Below are 11,873 nucleotides of genomic sequence, written 5' to 3'. Positions count from 1 at the left end.
AGACAACGACTAAAGCTCTTTCAATCCATGTGAAGTGGGTCAAGTCAGAAAAAAACTTTATGCTTGTTTTTTTTCCCCCCCAAGCCGAATTCACTTCCCAGAAGTCAATCAAGGCCCTTTGAGAACTGTATTCTTCCCAGCAAACTTAAATAATACATTAACTTGCTCTTCCCAGGGGACATAATCAAGGAGTTTTAACCTATAGTAGTTTTCCTTCAGAGCTACTGGAATATTTTAATTATTTCCTTACAGTTCATATTTCACACACTTCCAAATAGGGTTGAGGCAGTATACATTTGAAAAACAAGATTATCAAAATAAAGTAAAAACCATGTGAATAAGTATGCTAAAAACCATGTGAATAAATATGCTAAAAACTAGAATTAATTTAGTTACAGTGATTGAATATTAAATTTACTCTGAGTTTCATTCTGAAATATGCTTTTATATAGCTGTGTCCATGGTCTGACATATCTTTGAAAATGTACAAAAGTCTAAATATTTGTTTCTGGGAATATTTACTTCCAGCTCCTTTAAAGATGAAGCTCATCTTAGTGTATATGGAGTGTTATTTAGAAGATGTATTTTGAATGGAATGTTTGAAGTTGGAGGGGTCTTGAGAGATCAATTCCAGGACTTTCTCTCTGCAGATAAAGGTTAGAGGATCTAAAGAGATTCAGGGGCTTGCCCAAAGGTCTGATTGAACGGAGCTGGAGTTGATGGCTAGCCAGTGTCCTCCTCCATACCATAAAGGAGAGATTCTTAGATCTGAAGTTTTCAGTGACTGCTATATAACGCTTAATGAGAAAGGATAAAAAGCCCTGTATATTTGCAGCAAGAAATTATGATTTGATATACACAGGGCTGATTTCAGATATAAAGTGACTCTAAACAGACATGAACAGGTAAGGGTAAGGGTACGACTAGGAAGAGAGATCTCAAGGGAGGCCAGAAGTTATTCTGGGTGCTGCTCACAGTGAGTCCAGAGAAAATGACAGAGTGAAGTCTCCATGCTACTTTCTCTTTGGCCAACCAGTGGGAGAATGCCAGTATAAAGAATGATTTGGTCAGACCAAAGAATTTCAGCTTCTGTGTGTCGTTTGCTGACTTATTTCCTCCAGTAATTAGGATTGAATCAGAACCATATACGTGATATAAAGATTTTAGTATAGAGGTGAGACCTTACTCAGTTGTGGGAGCTGATTGAACAATATACATAAGTCTGGTGCCCTGGGTCTGGTGCTGGGCCTGAGGTCAATGAGGCCAGCAGTCATGACGAAAGGGAAGACGGACATGAAGTGGAGGAGAGAAATGACAAACTGGAACCCCCATCAGTCTCTCAACGTCTCCAAACTTCCAACTTCAATGATGTGGGTGAACTTCTGGCACGTTTCACCCCAGAGCTGCTCTTATGAGGATTCAGAGAAGTTAAAGAGGAGGTCCAGCAGGAAGTGGATAGAATTGTGGGCCTGGGACTGCCCAAAGCCAACAATGTCGACCCAGAAATCAGTGCATGTGAGTGAACCACAACAGCAACTGTCCTAGCTCCCTCTATCTCAGTGTAAACACTTCCCTCCACCTTCATATCTCCTGCACACTCTCTTGTGGGTGCAACCCTAGCCCAGAACCATGCAGAGAATGGAATTCTGGGAGATGTAGTTTCAGCTTAGCTCAGTTGCTTTCATTCAAGCCACCACATCTATGAATTAAATTATTCTCTTTATCCCCCCAATAACCATGTATTCAGTGTGCTATCCAAACAACTGGCAGGTTGGCTATTTTTATTTTATTAAAAATTTTTTTATTGACACACGACGTTACACTAGTTTTAGGTGTATAACACTGCCATCTGTCACCATACAGTCCTATTACTATATCATTGACTGTATTCCTTATGCTGTGGCTTTGATCCCCATGACTTATTCATTCCAATAACTGGAAGCCCGTGTCTCCTTTCCCCTTCACCCATTTTGCCCATCCTTTTACACTGATCCCTCTGGCCTCTTATTAATGAGTCTGTTCCTGCTTTTTTTGTGTGCTCATTTGTTTTGTTTTTTAGATTCCACATATAAGTGAAATCATAATTGTCTTTTTCTGTCTGACTTATTTCACTTAACATAATACTCTCTAGGTTCATCCATGTTGTCACAATGACAGGATCTAATTCTTTTTATGGCTGAGTAATATTTCATTACATATACATATATATCACTTCTTCCTCTATTGATGGACACTTGGGCTGCTTCCATATCTTGGCTATTGTAAATAAAGCTGCAATAAACATAGGTGTGCATATATCTTTTCGAATTAGTGTTTTGGTTTTCTTTGTGTAAATACCCAGTAGTGGAATTATTATTATTAATATTTAAAGATTTATTTATTTATTTTAGAGAGAGAGAGCGTGAGCAAGTGGGTGGAGGGGCAGAGGGAGAGAATCTTCAAGCCGACTCCCTGCTGGGAACAGAGTCCCACTCCAGGCTGCATCCTTCCACCCATGAGATCATGACCTGAGCCAAAACCAAGAGTCGAACACTTCACTGAGCCACCCAGGTACCCCCAGTAGTGGAATTACTGATAGTATGGCATTTCTATTTTTAATTTTTTGAGGAACCCCTATACTGTTTTCCACAGTGGCTGCACCAGTTCGCATTCCCACCAACAGTTCACGAGGGTTCCTTTTTCTCCACATTCTCAACAACATTTGTTATTTCTTGTCTTTTTGATTCTAGCCATTCTGGCAGGTGTGAGGTGATATATCATTGTAGTTTTGATTTGCATTTCCCTGCTGATGAGTGATGTTGAGCATCTTTTCATGTATCTGTTGGCCATCTGGATGTCTTCTTTGGAGAAATGTCTGTTCAGGTCCTCCACCCATTTTTAAATCAGATTATTTGGTGGTTTTTTTTTGGGGGGGGTGTTGACTTGTATAAATTCTTTATATATTTGAGATATTAACCCCTTATTGGATATATCATTTACAAATATCTTCTCTCATTCAGTAGATTGCCATTTTGTATTTTTTATTTTTATGGTTTGCTTCGCTGTGCAAAACTATTTTGGTGTAGTCCCAATAGTTTACTTTTGCCTTTGTTTCCCTTGCCTGAGGAGACATATCTAGAAAAATATTGCTAAGGCTGATGTCAAAGAGATCACTGCCAGGTTGGCTATTTTTGGAAAATTTTTAGGAAAACTTAGAGAGGGGCAATATATGCCAGCAAGACAATATTTCATGAAACAAATTAGCAAAGGCATTCATAGAAGGACACAGGACTATGGTTGTCACATAGTAACTTGTAAGGAACAAACTTGCCCATAAATGAGGCACATCTGTACCTGAAATTTAAACTCCCGCACTGAAACACTGCAATGTGAGTAGCTTGAATGGACCTTGTAAAAGGGCCATTGTTCCATTTAGAGAATAAATTGAACCCTGGGAGATTGAATCTAGATTGCTTTGTGAGAGAGAAAGAAAGAAGGGAGGAGAGAAGGGGAGAAGGAGACCATGATTTTGAGAATGAGTTTTAAGGTAAAAAACAGCCCTTGCTGTGACCTCAGGGCTATAGCAGAGCACATGGTTTTCCCTTGAAGGCTCTGGAGATGTCAACTGCAAAGCAATTACTAAAAATATCATTTGGCCAATCTTCCCCATGACAACTATGTGGGTGCCCTTTGACTGGGCCATCTCCCCGCAACCCCACAATTTTAGTAAAACTAACATGTACTAGCCCCCAACTTTCTTTCACCTGGCTGAAGGCTTAACACAAATCGAATGACTTCCCTAGACAGGGTATGGATAGGGTAGACAACCTGAGCACAGGACAGGTGGATTTGTGGGTTTGACTGTGGGGCTAAATCCAGAGGCTGCTTTTCCAAGAACAGAAGAATAGGCTATAATATTAGCTTCATTTTGCTTTTTGGTTAAGTGGGTAATGAAAAGGGGCTAAAATAAATGATGCGGTGACCATCTGGGGAATAAAGCATGCCAGGCGGTGGTAGGCCCTGCTGGGAGCAGACGGAGGCATTTGGGTTTGCTGTTGAGTAAGAGGAAGAATTTGTCTTGGTCTATGAATCAGGCAAAATCTGTTCACTAAGTTGGAGGTCGTAGAGTAGCTTCCCATCAAGTAATATAAGTGCTTACATTGCCTGCCGTTTCTACAGTAGGCATGTGTTTGGTTTTTTGAGGGGGCTTCTTTCATTACTCAAGTTCTTTGTAATATTAGGGCATAGGCTTTTTTTGTGTGTGAAAAAACACATAACATTAAATTTACCATTCTAGTCATTCTAAGGGTACAGTTCATTAGTGTTAAGTATGTTCATATTGTTGTGCAATAGATCTCTAAAACTTCCTTATCTTGCAAAACTGAAACTCTATACCCAGTAAACATTAATTCCTTTCTTCCTCCAGCCCTTGACAACTATTTTTTTTCTTTCTTTTCCTAAACCACTTTATTGAGGTATGATTGACATAAAAAAAGTATACATGTGTAATGTATACAACAACTTGATGAATTTGGAAATAAGTACAGACTCATGAAACTATCACCACATTCAAGGCTTTAAATATCCATCACCTCACCTCCAAGTTTCCTCTCACCCCCTTTATTTCTAAATTTCTATCATCTATCTATCTATCATCTATCTATCATCTATTTATCTATATATCTTAATAGATTTTTTCTTCTGTGATAAGAGCACTTAACATAAGAGCACTTAGCAAACTTTTAAGTATACAATAAAATATTGTCAACTGTTGGCCATATGTTGTACTGTAGATCTCTAGAACTTATTCATCTAGCTTAACTGAAACTTTGTATCCTCTTACTGGCACTTCCCCATTTCCCCTCCACTCAGATTCTGGTAACCACTGTTCTATGTACTCTCTAGTTCTATGAGTTTGGCTATTGTACATTCCTCATAAAAGTGGAATCATGCATTGTTTGTCATTCTGTGTCTGGCTTATCTCACTTAGCATAAACTCCTCCAGGCCGATCCATCTTGTCACAAATGGTAGGATTTTCTTCTTTTTCAAGGCTGAAAAATATTCCATTGTATATTTATACCACATTTCCTTTATCCATTCATCTGTTGATGGACAGTTGGGTTGCTTCCACATCTTGGCTATTGTGAATAATGCTGCAGTGAACACGGGTGTGCAAATATCTCTTCGATATTCTTCTTTGAATTCTTTTGGAATATGTATGAGAAGTAGTAGTAGAAGTGCCCACAGTAACATATTCCCTTTCTTTTTAATCACTTTTTCTGCCATTTTTGGGCCATCATTGTGCTTTTGACCTAGTCTCCCCACTAGAAGCTAAATTTTGAATTTGTGAGTCATACATTGTTGGGATTGGAAAAGATTAAGGAGATCTTCTAAAGGCAACATCCCCATTTTCGAGTCAAGAAACCTGAGGATGAAAAAGTGAAAAAGAATTCAACTAAGAAGGAATATAAGGGGAGAAATCCTTAATATAAGGAGAAAGAGACTTCTGATTACTGAAACTTAAATTCTAATTCATTCCCATTATGAAAGAGTCCTGTGGAATCTGGAAATATCAGGAAGACTCAGTTTCCAAAACTCTGTGGTCGAACATATTTTGAATAACTGCCACAGTTTTCCTGACATTTCTGCCAGATGTCTTGTGCTGTCATCTCCTCCTCTTCTGTAGCCCTGATGTAAATCTTTGAGTGATGGGCTTTGGAGCTCAGATTAGATCATTTGGCTTGTATACCTTGTAATTAAAACACATATTAACTTTTACTTATGTTTGACAATGAGACCCAGTTCACATGTGTGACATGATGATAAAGGGAAGAGAAGTTAGGAATACAACAGCAGGTCAGTTCAACCATCATTTCTGATCCCCTAGCTTGTAGGTAGGGCAGGTGGTGGTGGTCTGTGCCTCCTGAGGTGTAAGAAATCTCAATAAATATGGACAGTATCCTCAAGGCCAGAGCAGGCCCAACTATTCTTCCCAGAGTTTGCCGTGTGTATTAGGGTTCTCTTGAGAAACTGAACCAACAGATATATGAATAGATTTATTATGGAGGCTGAAAAGTCCCAAGATCTGCAGTCACCAAGCAGAAGACCCAGAAGAGCTGATGAGTAGTTCCAGTCTGAGTCCAAAGACCTGAGACCGGATGGTATGAGTACCAGGCGGAAAGACAGCAGACTCAAGCCCCAGGAGCTGATATTTCTATTTGATTCTGAAGGCAGGAAAAGACTAATGTCCTAGCTCAAAGAAGTCAGGCAGGAGGAAGTCCCTATTACTTTTTCTTCTATTCAGGCCTTCAGTGGATTGGATGAAGCCCATCTAAAAAGGGAGAATCCATCTGCTTTATTTGATCTCCGATTCAAATGTTAATCTTATACAGACACACCAAGAATAATATTTGGCCAAATGTCTAGGCACTCTAAAACCATCACACTGTGGCTACCTCTGAGGGTTTCCAAGATGACTTTGGGGGCACATGGACATATTTACCAGCTGTGTGACCTTGGGTAAGGTATTTAACTTCACTGTGCCTCAATTTCCTCATTGTAAAGGTGATAACAATTCCTCTCTCACTGGGTTGTTTTAAGGATTAAGTGAATTAATATTTGTAAAGTGCTTAGAACCATGCATGGCAAATTATAAGTACAGCATGCGTTTAATACAACTTTAACATATTTCAATAGCTTTGTATTTATTTTGATGTGTAGTAGAAGGAAATAGAATTGGCATGATTTCAAGGATATTTTTGCTTAGGATAAGGTGAAAAAAAAAACAGTAGCTTGATTTCAAGACAAGTAGTAAGTAAATACTGGTATGGTAGACCTTGTGATGGGGAAAGTGAATGATTCTATTTGGGAAATATTGTGGATGAGAAAAAAATAAGATAATATGTAGGGTAACCAATGAAACCCAGCCCAGTTTTCTGGGGGAGTTCATGGGACACAGGACCTTCAGCGCTGAAACCAGGAGAATGCACCGCAGATCAGGATGTTTAGTGTACTTATATGTAATGTGGAATTGGATAACATTTCTGGACATTAGAGACTATCTGAAGCTCCATTTTCCTTTCCAACTAATGAACTCTTGAGCTGGGCTAGAAGTGGCAATTGGTTCACAAGTAGATGCTCATAAAATTTAGACAGAGCCACTGGCATTTGGGTCATATGAGGAAAATGAAGTTGGCTGTTACATATGAGACAGTTTTGTGTGATAACACCAATAAAGTAATCAATAAGATAGAAGCAGCTCAACCAGTCAGCACCAAATGAGAAGTTTTTTTCTTTTCTCCTTTCTTCTTTCTCACAAAAATCCTGTGCTTTCCCCACAGGAGCGGGACCCTTTTCTGACTACTCCATCCAGAATCTGTACATCCCAAATTGCAATTCTGACACCCCAAATAAAGGCCTTTGTTCTTTTTCAGTTTCCCCTTCTTTTCTCAGTTGACAGTAAGTTTGATATTTATCCCACAGTCACACATTGTTCCTGGCACAGGGGGTCTCCAAGGAGATGGTAGTAGGTAGAACCTTGGTTCTGATCCTGCTTTGATATGTCTGTGACTTTATTTATTTATTTTTTTAGAGTCATCCATTTATTTAAGAGAGAGGGAGGGAAAGAGAGCATGCTAGGGGAGGGGCAGAAGGAGAGACAGAGAGAGAATCTCAAGCAGACTCCTTGCTGAGGGTGGAGCCCAATGCGGGGCTTGATCCCAGGACCCTGAGATCATGACCTGAGCTAAAATCGAGAGTCGGACACTTAACCAACTGAGCCACCCAGATATGTCTGTGACTTTAAACAAGGGTCTTCAACTTCCGTCCATCTGTGTTTCGTGGTCTGCAAAATAAGTGGTTGGAATAAATGAACTCCAAATCCCTTCCAGTGCTGGTTCTTAGATATGAAGCACACACTCTATCTGTTGTGGCTAAAATCTCAACTCCACTGATGTTCCAGGTGAGAAAAGAACAATGAGAAAAGCATGTATTGTGATTCTCTTCAGGGGCTCTCAAATCCAGCCTGGGGCAGAGGAGAAAAAGAATGGAATGGAGTTTCTCCCCTCTCCTGACTCCCAACCAACCTCAGCCCTGACACAAAATGACCAGCCCAAACTTAGGATCCTTTGAAAAGACCTGAAAAATGTATGTGGTCTGGGAAATCAGCAGAAGACAGACTTCTCAATAGGTTTAAACATGCAAGATTTCCATAAGAAGGACTTGAACTGTTCGTTGGGTGAGAGATGTCTTTATATAAAGCCATGAAATATAGGTGGCTTTAATTGCGGCTGTGTTTGGAAGCTGAAAAGAAATCTTTGGTGGTAAGTAGGACTGGGATAAATAATTTACTTAATTGATTAAAGGCTCCTGTTTGGAGCCTTGTTTTTCTTCATCCAATGACCTGTTGGAGTTGACAATATTCCAAGTTCCAGGCAAGTTATGTGGTTTTTTTTGTTTGTTTGTTTGTTTTAAGATTATTTATTTATTTATTTATTTATTTAACAGAGATAGAGAGCACAAGTAAGCAGAGCGGCAGGCAGAGGGAGAGGGAGAAGCAGGCTCTCCGTGAGCAGGGAGCCCGATGCGGGGCTCGATCCCGGGACCCCAGGATCATGACCTGAGCCGAAGTCAGACACTTAACTGACTGAACCACCCAGGTGCCCCTCCAGGCAAGTTATGTTACATAAGAATGTAACTCGCTGACCGTCTGTTTTTGTAAGATTAAAATCATCTTACAGTCATGGCTTGGAAAAGCTATCTCACAGCAATCATTATCTATACATATTTTTTTCCCCAGAATCAATTTAATGTAACAAATATCTATTGAGGGCAGTTATGAGCTCAGTTCTGTGAAGTCATGAAGAGGAATGAGAATCTCAGTTGCTAGGAGCCCCAGCTATAAAGGAAGTGTGACAGGGATCCAGTCGTCGGCATTATGTTGATGTTGCCATTTGTGGAAACCCTGATGATTTTTACCTGGCACTGAGATTCACTTTATGTGAGATGGGGTGGGCAGACAGGCTCTGGGTATTGGGAAGTCTAAGAAGAGTTTCTGGGCTCCAAGAGCTTAGTTTTCAGGAGTCCTGTAGTTTTTTCATAATAAACTTCTTCTAAGGCTTGTAATGCCCAGACGCCTTCCAGGCAGCATTCTCTCTAATTATAGCTCCCCTGAGTCATTGGAGGTTTCAGAACCAGAGTGCTGAGAGAGAGATAGACTATAAAAACAAGCTTTTATCATTGGGGGTATAGCTCAGGGGTAGAGCATTTGACTGCAGATCAAGAGGTCCCTGGTTCAAATCCAGGTGCCCCCTGTACACTCAAATTTTGCTTCAGAAGAATATGGATTGATTTTGGCTCTATTATTTTCTGTAACCCGTGGCTGAATAATAACTAATGTCCTTTGTGCATATGCCAGGCACCAGTCTGAATTCTTTGCATCAATTATCTTCTCAATTTCCCTCCCAAATTTTATAAGATACACGCCATACCATCAGTATCTTCATTTTACATGAGGAGACAGACAGACTTGGAGACACTCAGTAATTGGCTAATCGTCAGAAATCTACAAAGAGAAGGTTTAGGATTTGGACTCAGAGCACACGTCCTCAATGACTTCATGATGCTACTCGTACCGTTCTAGTGGTAAAAGTTTTGTGACAAAATTCCACTTAGTAATGCTCTCAAGGTGCCAGGACTGTCCATCCAGTTTTAGAATCTTCGGGCTGCAGGGTCAACCCAGCGACTTAGTGACCATGCTCACACTGTGCAGTGCCCTGGGGAAAGTAAGTCTTCATTCATAGAACACTGCTAGGGGTGAGCAAGAAAGGGCCTGAAGTTTAGGGAGCTGCACTCTTTTCCTGCTCTAAAGCTCAAGGAATTTCCATTGCCTTTCCACCCCCCATTCCTTTCCCGTAGCCCTGCACTCCCACCGCGGGTGCCTTCACTCAGGACCCAGGTGTGGGCCAGAGGTCAGACCTGAGTCTGAGTCTAACCCCTGCCCACAGCCCAGGCCATGCTGTGTCTTTAGAGGGGCCTGAACAACACACAGAATGCCAGCTATGAGGCAGGACGGTGCCAAGCGGGAACCCCGAGGTGACTAAGGCATGGCCCTGGTCTCCGTGTGCTCTCCGCCAGGAAGCAGGGCTGCAAAGTGCAGAGGGATGGGATGTGCCGGGAGCTGCACCAATGTCAGGCATGCAGAGGAGGCAGTGATGCTGTCCCTCTAGGGGAGGGAAGGGGAGGGAGGCTTCCTTGGGTTGCTGATGGCAAATCCCAGTTTCAAAGACGAATATTATCTCCCAGGACAGAGCGTAGAGTGGAGGAAGGGGCGCGGGGAGTGGCGGCTGAGTGGCAGCCGACTAGGCTGCCTGGGCCAAGGCTGGGGCCAGACGGACACAGGTGGCAGCAGCTGGAGAACACAACAAGATTTGGGAGTGTCCGAAGATGAAGTTGAAGAGGCAGATAGGGATCCACATGAAAACCACCCTGCCTGTCGCGCTGAGCCTTGGAGCTTCTGGGGAAGGCATTTAAAGGGCCGTGACCCAGATAGACTCCATTTTAAGTAGGCTGCTCTGGGAGCAGGAAATGGGGCGGCTGTGAGCAGTGGAGGCTGGGAGGCCATTCTCTGCCAGTGTAGGGGTGGGGATGGACCTAAGTGACGTCAGGGCTAAAATCAGTAATACCCAGCGATTAACTGGAGCTGGAGGAGAGAAGGTGAGAGAAGCCCACGGTTGTCAGTGTTCTGACCAAATGATGGAGAACACGGTGGTGTCACCAACCCAGATGGGGAGGAGGCTGATCATATGGTTAGGGAGGCAGAACTGGCGCTGAGCCCCGAGCCTACAGTGGAATCCTGGCCTCAGCACCTCCTAGCTGTGTGACCACTCTGTGCTTCAGTTTCCCTACCTGCAAAATCCATATGCTAATATCAATACCTATTTTATAGCATTTTTGTAATGATCCCATGGGAAGTTATGGGTGGAACCTTTACTACCATGGCTGGCACATACCAAATGTCCGGTAAATATGAGCTGTTATTATGACAACAAAGCAAAATTAGGAAGAGGTGCAGGTTTGGGCAGGAGGTGGCACGTTTGTTTTGGGGGCACACCGGGTATGAAATCTGAGGTTTTTGTAAGGCCTCAGAGGGGAGCGGCTGTGAATGGGCATCTTGGTCCCCCGAGAGCTGGTGAGCTGAGACTTCAGCTGTTCTTTGCTCCTCAGCTTCATGGAGGCGACAGGCCTCTTCAGGGAGGATTTGTTGCAGTGGCAGAGATTCTCTTGACCTTTCTTCTCAGTCTCAGATATACACAAGATTAAAAATCCTCAGACTGGAACTGAAGGGAATAGGATTCAGAGGTATTAAAGGTGAATTTTGGACTTTGGAATACCTTGTTGTTGTTTGACTGTAAACTATGACAATTCATCCTGGATGAAGTCCTCTTTGAAAATCTGATGAAAACATACACAATATCCGATACGTGCACATACACAACATTTGCTTATCATTTCAGAGTTAGACCTGGACCTCTAAAGTTTCTGGATACCCAGTTAAGGTGCCCTCCCTGTCCAATACTCGTTGGTGACCCAATACTTAAACATTCATCGATGTGAGGGTGGGGGGAAGACATCTGTAGATGTGCCCAGAGATTTCTGGGCAGTTGGTAGTGTATTTGAAAAACTGGAAAATTATACTGAGAATTACATTGAGCTTTAGGTGCTAGGAAGAGAACGAGCATACATGTTCTGGGAAAAGTAGGAGCTGGTGTGTGGCTGGAAGGGAGTTGAGGATGAGTTTAAATCCAAAAAGAATCTCAGCTGTAAAAGGTATTTATGAAGTATGATGTAACTCATAAAAGGGAAATAAGTGTTTATGTGAAGCTTATTGCCATCA

The 11,873-nt window shown here is 41.9% G+C and overlaps 1 non-coding gene across 1 annotated transcript; it reads left to right on the top strand.

Moving 5' to 3' along the window:
- Positions 1–9,219: 9,219 nt before the first annotated feature.
- Positions 9,220–9,291, top strand: TRNAC-GCA. The gene has a single exon. It is a non-coding gene; the product is annotated as a tRNA-Cys (tRNA).
- Positions 9,292–11,873: the final 2,582 nt, after the last annotated feature.

The sequence above is a fragment of the Mirounga leonina genome, unplaced genomic scaffold (genome assembly GCF_011800145.1).
Source record: "Mirounga leonina isolate KUSES-001 unplaced genomic scaffold, KU_Mleo_1.0 Mir_115, whole genome shotgun sequence".
Taxonomy (NCBI): Eukaryota; Metazoa; Chordata; class Mammalia; order Carnivora; family Phocidae; genus Mirounga; species Mirounga leonina.
This window is presented reverse-complemented; position numbering and strand designations above follow the sequence as displayed.